The sequence below is a fragment of the Onychostoma macrolepis genome, chromosome 08 (genome assembly GCF_012432095.1).
Source record: "Onychostoma macrolepis isolate SWU-2019 chromosome 08, ASM1243209v1, whole genome shotgun sequence".
Lineage (NCBI taxonomy): Eukaryota > Metazoa > Chordata > Actinopteri > Cypriniformes > Cyprinidae > Onychostoma > Onychostoma macrolepis.
The window spans coordinates 9,916,423-9,926,106 of NC_081162.1; the positions used below are offsets into that span (position 1 = coordinate 9,916,423).

The window sequence follows — 9,684 nt, forward strand, 5'->3', positions numbered from 1 at the left end:
CAAGCAATAGGACAAAAAACTACAATAAATAAGAAACGCTACATACATTGTGTAAATTAATTAGTCTTCACTGTGTTAATTATATCTATCTATCTATCTATGATAGATATAATTAACATGTATTATGTATAGATTCTATACATACATATATATCATTTGTTATTATTATTTCTTCTTATTAAAGTTACAAAAGTGATTTAGTCAAGAGCAGTGAGAGATTTTCTAGCAATGTGCTATGATTAATATGAATGGCAGACAGAACGAATATTGGACAGCTTCCCCTTTAAGACCAAGTCCGGATCCAATATACTGTTACATATGCTTTCTTTAGCCGTTTCCTCTCTTAAGACCTAAATCGCTGTCTTTATGAGGATACTTGCCAAGACGGGGATTCTGACACATATAAGTGTGTTTATGTAATCGTTAAAAAAAATGCGCGGCCCTCTCACATAGAAACGGAGACGGCGCACGCATGTAGCTCTGTTGTTTGTGTTTCAACAGCTTAAAATCGGTAGTTTTAAAACTGCAGTGCTTAAAAACGCGTGTCCATGCTACAGATGTAGTCCCTCGTTTAGGAACGAGCTCCTCGTTTTGTTCTGGTTCTATCTCCCCTTCACGCCCCGGTGGGTGGCGTGTAAAGATCGCACTCATCCAAATGATTAAAAAGTATTACCATAAACAATGTATTTTGCAACACCACGAAATAAACGATAGACTTTTTATTTCGTCCATCCAATATATATCATCATATCGCACAGCCCTAACTATATATGGTTTAGAAACATTATGCACTTTTTTCAAAGATAGTCGTGTTGTTTTATTGCTTTGAAGAAACGTGCATTAGTAATATTTTGCTCGATGCACCCTCTAGTGCCCTCAGGAGAGAAGCCAAAAGCTTTTTTCCCCCTAACAGAAATTATGCCTTTTATATCCGAATATAATTCGAATATTGATAATATTTTAGTACAAAATTCGAATTTATTTTTTCAGCCAATTTGACAGCCCTACTTCCTTAGGGAATCTGCTTTGACTGATTAAGAATGTATACTAAGAAGGAAAGGATATTTATACTAAGAGTGTGCACTATGCATAATCACATCATAAGCAAATAAAGCAGTAGGCACAAAGGAAGTTGTAATAGTTCTATTTTGCTTAGCAGGAAATACTCGCAAAATGCTGCTTATGTGAATATGATGGATTCATGCGATAACCACCTTCTATAGTCAAATCAAACAGGGTAAGCCTGCCAACAGGGCTTGAACAAAATTCTCAAATCGACAGAATAAGCAAGCATACATTTACTGGTGCAGATGAATGCGTGTCATAAGTAAGCAGTAAAAAAAAAGCAGTAAAAAAAAAAAAAAAAAAAGTCTGTGGTTCTGTGTAAGTCACTATTGTGTAACAAAGAAAGAGGAACTGATTGTAAAGATAAAATGGGAGGCATCTGAGAGTAGAGGAGAGGTGAGTAGTGGCTGTTTGCCCAATCCCTGTAAAGGGCTGCGGGGAGGGGTTGACAGTCAGAACCTCCAGACAGTGCATTTAGTAAGCGTTAATGGGGCACTCAGTACTGGTACTCAATTCTGACCATATACAAAATTGATGTCAGATCAAGGACTTTTTCTAAAGCACCCAGAAGGGTGCTGTGCTCTGCACTCCACCAGACACTTCAAGTTCAAATGACCTTCTTATAATGCATTCAAATGGTTCAAAACACCACCTACTAACAAGGACACATATACATCTCTTGAAGTAAAAACAAAGGCTCCCTGACCTTCAGCATGTGGCCATTAGTCTAATAGTCTAAATGGTATTTGCAGCCTATTTACTCTGGCCTTTTTTAGCAATCAAACACTTGGCCATGGGCACATGTTTACAACACTCCCAGCGCACACACACTGACCACCACTAGTGCAGGACAGATGCCATGGGAGTTAGTCCAAAACTCTGCCTTAACTAATGGGATCAGTCAGGCTCAATTCTGGTAGAATCAAGTCATTCATCAGGATTATTTAATGTAACATTTTGCAATAGTGCATTTTGGATAAAAGAAACTTGACTTTACAGTTCTGTTATTGTTACTGTGTAGTCCACATAGTATTACACATAGCATTGTCACATAGCTTGTCCATTTTAGCCTCTAACACCCATTCACTTTTTATTTCTATATCTAAATAGCATAACACCACATTTCTCTCTCTTAATCTGTCAAAATTCTAAGTTGAAAAATATTTTTGCCCTATATATATATATATATATATATATATATATATATATGACTGACCAGCATAAACTTCTCTCCAGATATTGTACCATCAACAGCAGATACGGGGTATTACTGCCTCACTGAGCTAACAAACACACCAGTGTCAACATTACACATATAACGCTAGTGGTTACGTCATGCTGATATCACTCCACCACTGGGGAAACTCCAGCAATTTGGCCTTATCTAACTGCGTCTGATATGACACAACTGCTGCTGATAGCAAGCAAGAAAACTGAACACAACGGTGGGTTAAAGGGGAAAGCTCATAGCCCACTTTCTAGCAGGGATATTCACTGATCCAAAAGGCCTGTAAAAATACTCCATGAAAGTGGTTAAAAAAAATACAAATTAAAAGATGGTAATAGTGAAGTGCTCTTTGCAAACTGATGCTAATTAACTATAATGGGTAACGTGTGATTTGTTAGTCTAAGCCAGTGGTCTAAGCAGTGCACATTTTCTGTCTCCCTCATCTATCTCACCTAGGGATGAGATAGATGCAATATGCAGTAGTGTAATAGTGAACAACGGAGGCAACACCAGTAATATAATGAAACATTTACTAACAAAACACAACATCTACCTCAAGCAATGCGCCGTATTTACTATGTCTCCCGGCTCCGGCTCCAGCTCCAACTTCATCTGCATCTCGCGAGGCACATTCACATCAAATGTTGATGCAGAAGTATAGTTACATTCACGAGACACTGCACTTATTCGCAATCACAAAAGTACATTATTTGCGTGTGCTTTAGTTTAAAGCTTTGCCAGTTAAACATTTCATTCGCATGCTGCTCTGACGTGCCTTTATTCAGAGCACGTGTTAGACCTGAAGCGTGCATACATTAAAAGGCCGGTCAAACAGCACCCGATTACTTGGTTATCGTCTGATTGCGCAAATACTGTCAAAAACACACAAGGTTTACATATAAACACAGTTATGTCTAAAGTGAAGGTAAACAGTTGTGTGCTCTTAAAGGGGCAGAACTAAACATGCTGCCAATTGTCATTAAAGGGATAGTTCACCCAAAAATGTATATTCTGTCATTATTTACTCACTGTCATGTTGTACCAAACCTGTATTAATTTTTATTCTTGTGCTGAACACCAAAGATGATATTTTGAAGAATGTGGGTAACTAAACAGCTGCTGGTCCCCACTGACTTTGATAGTAGAAAAAAAAAAATATGGAAGTCACTGGGAACCAGAAACTGTTTGGTTTCCCACATTCTTCAAATTAACTTTTATGTTCAACAGAAGAAAGAAACTCATTCAGGTTCTAAACAACTTGAGAGTGAGTAAATGATGACACAATTTTCATTTATGGGTGAACTATTCCTTTAAATGTTAATAAAATAAAACACAAAGAGAAAAATAACTCACTGCTCCTGACCGAAGAACTTTAATACAGTTGCTGACGTTCAGCAGTAATAAAACAACTTTTCACATCATATCTTTTTGCACCAAATAGTAATCGATAAGAGTATTGATAAGTACCGGTATCGATAAGCAGTATCGGTATCGATAAAATGTAAATGATACCCATCCCTAATCACACCTGATTCAACTCATCAGCTCATAGTAGAGACTGTGTCAGATATAGGAAAACATACAAAATGTGAGGTGCTAGGGGTGCTTGCAGGACCCGTTTGAAAACCACTGGTCTAAGCCATCCAAAAATACTGCATTTAAAGGAGGTGAACAGCAGAAAGAGCAGATAAGGTATTAATGTAATTACATAAATTATTATTCTTTAAATTAAAGCATTTGTCCAGCAAAGATGCATTAAATTGATCAAAAGTGACAGAAAAGTCACTTATAATGTTACACAAACAATTTTGATTTCATAAAAATGCAATTCTTTTGAACTTTGGATTCCTCAAAGAGTCCAGGAAAAGTACAATGGTTTCCACAAAAATATTAAGCAGTACAACTGTTTTTAACAATACAAAATGTTTCTTGAGCAGCAAATCATCATATTAGAATGATTTCTGAAAGATCGTGTGACACCGAAGACTGGAGTAACGTCTGCTGAAAATTCAGCTTTGCCATCACAGGAATAAATTACATTTTAAAACATACTCAAGAGTTGTTTTACATTGTAAAAAAATATTACAGCATTACTTGTTTACTATATTTTTGATCAAATAAATGCAGCCTTGAAGAGCATAAGAAACTTTTTTCAAAAATATTTTAAAAATCTTACAAACCTTAAATTTTGAATAGGGTTTAATATACAAACATGAAAAATATATAAATACCGTCTATATGAACAAGACCGATGGCAATTAACACCTATAATAGCACAAAACAAATTGCACTTCCAATTATGAAAGAACAATATTTTTCAATACACCGTGACTGCAGGAGGAGCAGTTCTTCTGGAGCCTTATAGAGGCAGCACTGCAGAAAGGGCAAAACCCAACCAATGCAACACAGCCAACTCAGCAAAGCAGTCGATTCAAAGACTGACAGCATGATGACAAGCCAAGAAGTCTGCTTACACAGAAAGCATTTTGCATACAGTTAATTTCCTTCGCTGTTCCTCTATAGCTGCTCATTTATCAAAATGAAGAACGGTCAAGGACAAACACTTTGTATGCTATCAACTGCTTATCTTGTCCCTGAATAGTACTCGAGCATGTTCCACAGTTCATATAAGCAGAAACAAGGCATCTGACATGAATTAACGAAAAGGCCCGCTGTAATAAAGCTTGCAGCTGCAAAACTGCTGTGCACCATGTATTAGACTCTGTGCAAAGCATTTTGAAAACAGACAGAGATAAAGTGGTAAACTAGCTCCACATTTCAGCAGACAATGCTTAAAAGGCAAACTCATTTCTTTTCAGTGCTGATCAACAATCTGCGTGGAGCAGTGAGGAGAGCGAGAAAGAATATCATTACTCAATACACAACACAGAGGGGTGGAACTGGAGTTGATGTGAGTCCAAAACAAATCTGTTGTTTTCTGGCCATGAGTCCTGGCAGCCCTGCGGAGCAAAGAGGTTGTCTGAGGCCAGTTCTGTTTTGGGTTCAGGCATCTCGCTGGTCCACTTATGACACTGTGCTTTGTTCTCTTCTAATGTACAGTGGGAAAGAACGCTGCTCAAGAGAAAAAAGCCCCTCTGCTGGCCCATGTCCAATTACACTAATACACTTAAGCTGTGTGGCCTCCATTTTTCACATTCCACTGCCTTTCATGTGCAAATCAACAGCTGTTGACAAGCATTTGTTATCCACTATGATTTATTGACCCTTAATAACAACATCCGAGATTGAGTGTAGTTCCAGCCTCATCATCAGCAAGCTATGAAGGTGTTAGTGAGCTTTGTGAAGGGGGCAGGGAGGCCCACAAATGGCGTTACCCGTCATGTTGATGCAAGACTTCAACGCTTTCCTAGTGACATTTACAGTACAATGAAGGAAACCAGAGCCTCTGATTCACATAAAAACAATGGAACAGTGAGGCAGTGTAAGGACTTGTGTTTCATGAACAATTGTGTTTCAGTACATCACTGCATGAGCTCTAGCACTAAATATGGGCTCACAAACCACTGTTGAAGTCTGTGAAAGCTATTCCCATACACTATTGGTCTTTAACCCTTAAATGTTATCTATATAGTGGGGGCATTCATTTGAGAGGCTGGGAGGAGGAACAGTGAGTGAGTGGTCCCAATTTCTGAGAAAAATATTTAAACTCTGACACCCACTTGTACATTATCTAAAAGTAACATTGGCAGTTTTCCAAGAGGCAAATGTTGTATATGTATATGTGTGTGTGTGTGTCTATTAGTGCTGTCGCATCCAAAATATTTTTTAGTTTTCATAATGTGTGTACCGTGTATATTTATTATGTATATATAAATACACATACAGTATATATTTTGAAAGTATTTACATGTATAAATGAATATAAAATTTATATATTTATATTATGTAAATATATTTAATATATAAACAACATATTTTTATAAATATATACATGCAGGTGTGTATGTACACAAATACACAATGTACACATATTATTAATCGTTCGACAACTCTAATACATGTGTGTATATTATTTATATATATATATATATATATATATATATATATATATATATATATATATATATATATATATATATATATATATATATATATATATTTATTTATTTTTTTTTTTTTATTTTTTTTTTTTTTTACCTAAAAGTTCTGTGTCAATTATTTTACTTTACTAGTACAACAAAAACAGCCAACTGACAAAACGATTTTGATCAAAGCTCCTTGAGTGGCATCATTATGCAGCTCTATTCTTTCTAAACCAAGACCATGTTGCAGCACGAGTAAAGATTCCCTCATCTGGAAACGTTTAATAATGAGATGTTGACTAGGAAATTCTAAATAGCTAATTAGAGACTAATCTGCTTAACACCCAAGAACCACAACCAAAACAGACTGAAACTGTACGTCTCATCCTTTGCTTGCACCCGGCAGCGTTACTACAGAACTAGCCAATAAGCACTCAATACAATAACAACACACAAATCGAGCTAACTCAGCTAGCTCAACAGCCGACCCCCCAAAAATTGTTCAACGGAAGACAGTGTGCTTTGCAAAACATTGTTTATAATGCTAGAAAGCTAACCGAATACATAACACAACGTGCCGGGCATAATTTAACGGCAATCCGTCTAATGTTAAATCACAAACACGGCTAGCTATGCTAACTAGCCGGCCAGTCTTCACGGAGTGGTTAATTTCCGCCTTGCTCGGAGACGCTCATTCAATGTAGCAGAGATTCAGTGAGGGAATAATGGCCGTTAGCCACAGACAAACCCCGTGACTCCGACAACGGCTCTGAGATGTCTCGGCACCTCTAAAACCGATAAACGGCTGACAGACTCGTGATCAAAACGTCTTGTAGTAACTTACCTCTCCGCGGAGGGTGTAGGTCTATCGCCACCGGACGTTTATTTAGTTTCTGAAGAGAATGAAATTAAGAAATTTCCGCGAATAATCCACATGTACGGTTTGCTACGGGCGCGTTTTCGTCCTCGTCGGTTTGAGCCGCAAATCCCACTTGAGCGCCGCGCGCCTGTCGCGTGAGAAACTAGGCTGCTCTCGCGCTCCCTCGATGGGTTCGGCCTTCTCGCGCTCCTCGTCTGTTTTTCTTTCCCCTCTGTCTGTTTTACTCGCGTTTCCGCCCTCTTATCTCCAAACGGCTGTGATTCGAGAAGAGCAGTTCGTGCCCATTCTGTCTAGTCGTTTTTTCGCAGCGGCGGCTGTAAATACACGAAGCGACTGAAGGAGAATCTCTGCGGTTCAGAGATGACTTGAGTCCGTGTGTGTGTGTGACTGACTGCTGCTGCTGCTGCTGGCAAAGCAAGAGTCCGCTGGACGTCAAGTGCAGTTTCTCAGCTCTTAAAGGGCCAGTGCGCTCCTTTTGAAAATAGGTCCCACTGCTATGTAAATCACTACAAATCACACCACTCGTCAGAAGATATATGAATAGAATATGAAGATAGACTAATGCAAATATATTAAAGATTTATTAAATAAGTATTTTCCTAGGGAAATCATGCAGAGGACATTTAAAATAAATAAATAAAATGTTATTTAAAGAACAAAATGTGTGGGGGTTAAAAATAGCAAGTGGCGATTGTGGGTTTAAACAAGCAATGTTAGTTTTTACCATCTGATAGACAGACAGACAGACAGACAGACAGACAGACAGACAGACAGACAGACAGATAGATAGATAGATAGATAGATAGATAGATAGATAGATAGATAGATAGATAGATAGATAGATAGATAGATAGATAGATAGATAGATAGATAGACAGACAGATCAAATGTTAAATCAAACTGTTAAACTGTAACAAAAATGAAATATAATTTCTGCTTGACATTTCATTGTCATTATTAATCCAGTATGACCGTGTCATAATTAAAACTATAATTCAATACTCAAATGCTAAATCAAACACTAAAAGAAACATCGCAAAAGAAGATTCAAATGCTCAAACATCCATATGGGATGATTCATCATTTTAATTGTAATATTTTTATTTTATTTTATTTGTTTTATTTATTTATTTATTAGTATTAGTATTATTGTTATTTATTTATTTCCTTTTTTTTTTTTTACTTTTTGTTAGGAAACAATGTCAATAATTTAATGTCTAAAATCTAAAGAATACAAAATAACATGAGAAGGTTTGCAGGGATGGTTCACTCGAAAATGAAAATTCTGTCACTAAGTACTCACTCCCAGGCCCCACGTCAGCTAAGGACAGCCCTGACTCACACTTATGTCGATACAAAGCTATATAACTTCCTTTCTTCTGTGGAACAATGTTGGTAACCAAACAGTTTCAGTTCCTATTGATTTCCTTTAGTTAACTGTTTTTTCTAAAGACAAAAACTACAATGGAAGCCAATGGGAACCAAAACTGTTTGGCATTACCAGATCTATGAATGTGTGACTTGACTTATTTAAAACCACAAACGTTGTCTACATAATGATCTAAAATAGTTTAAAATGGCCAAACTAAATATCAGAGGTTCTGTCATCCAAATTAAATATCACTGCATTTCCAGAAAACACATGCACTCTTTGGCAAATGGCTCTTGCAGACACTAATGCGTTGTACCCCCTGAGCTGCATCTCTCCAGGCCCTCCACATCTGGGCTATTTGAAGCCTGTGGAGACACAAGCTGTGGATACAGTGTTTTAACATTGAAGAATAGTGTCATAGAGATCACACTGTGGGCTCAGTAAATGACCTGTGGTTTCGCTAATGATCTGAATCCCTTTCTCTGCAGCTCAGCCACCCACGGCCATCAGGCACCGACAACCACGCACCCGTGACGCTCCAGAATTAATCAACCTTTCACACACAATCTTCCCGAGGAGTCTTATATGTCAACAGAGTTTCATTTCCATACCTCTGTGTAAATGACGTTGACCCGCTAGGGGCACATTGTTTGTGTGGGCAGCTCCTTTATTCAAGCCCTTGTGTAATCAGCGGTTTATACTGTAAGCATCATTACATGTGTTCCTGCTTTTCTTAAGTAAAACAATATGGCGGTGATCTCACAGGATGATTCTCTGACACACTGCCACCTTATATCGTTGCCTCGTGGTGTTAATCTCATGTGTGTGAGTTTGCGGATTTGCATGTTGACATTTACAATGGATGTGTGTCAGGGTAACCTTCAGAGAGCCAGCGAAAAAAAAAAAAAACAGCTCTGAATTGACATTCATAAGCGTGAGTCAGTCATTTTTCACATGGCCTCAAATGCTGCATGTTTCGGTGCTCTTTCGTCTTGATGGAGAGGTCAAACTAGAGAAATTAAAGGGATAGTTCAGTCAAAAATGAAAATTTGCTCATCATTTACTTACCTTCAAATTGTTCCAAACCTGTATGTGT

At 37.6% G+C, this 9,684-nt stretch overlaps 1 protein-coding gene across 3 annotated transcripts in view; it reads right to left on the minus strand.

Moving 5' to 3' along the window:
* The window catches only part of ncor2 (nuclear receptor corepressor 2), a 116,042-nt gene extending 108,411 nt beyond the window's left edge, over window positions 1-7,631 (minus strand). For all 3 annotated transcript variants that reach the window (XM_058785918.1, XM_058785919.1, XM_058785917.1), the window contains exon 1: window positions 7,181-7,631. The gene's annotated coding sequence lies outside the window, so the exon portion shown is untranslated. The remainder of the gene's footprint in view (window positions 1-7,180) is intronic.
* Between the last annotated feature and the right edge of the window lie 2,053 nt (window positions 7,632-9,684).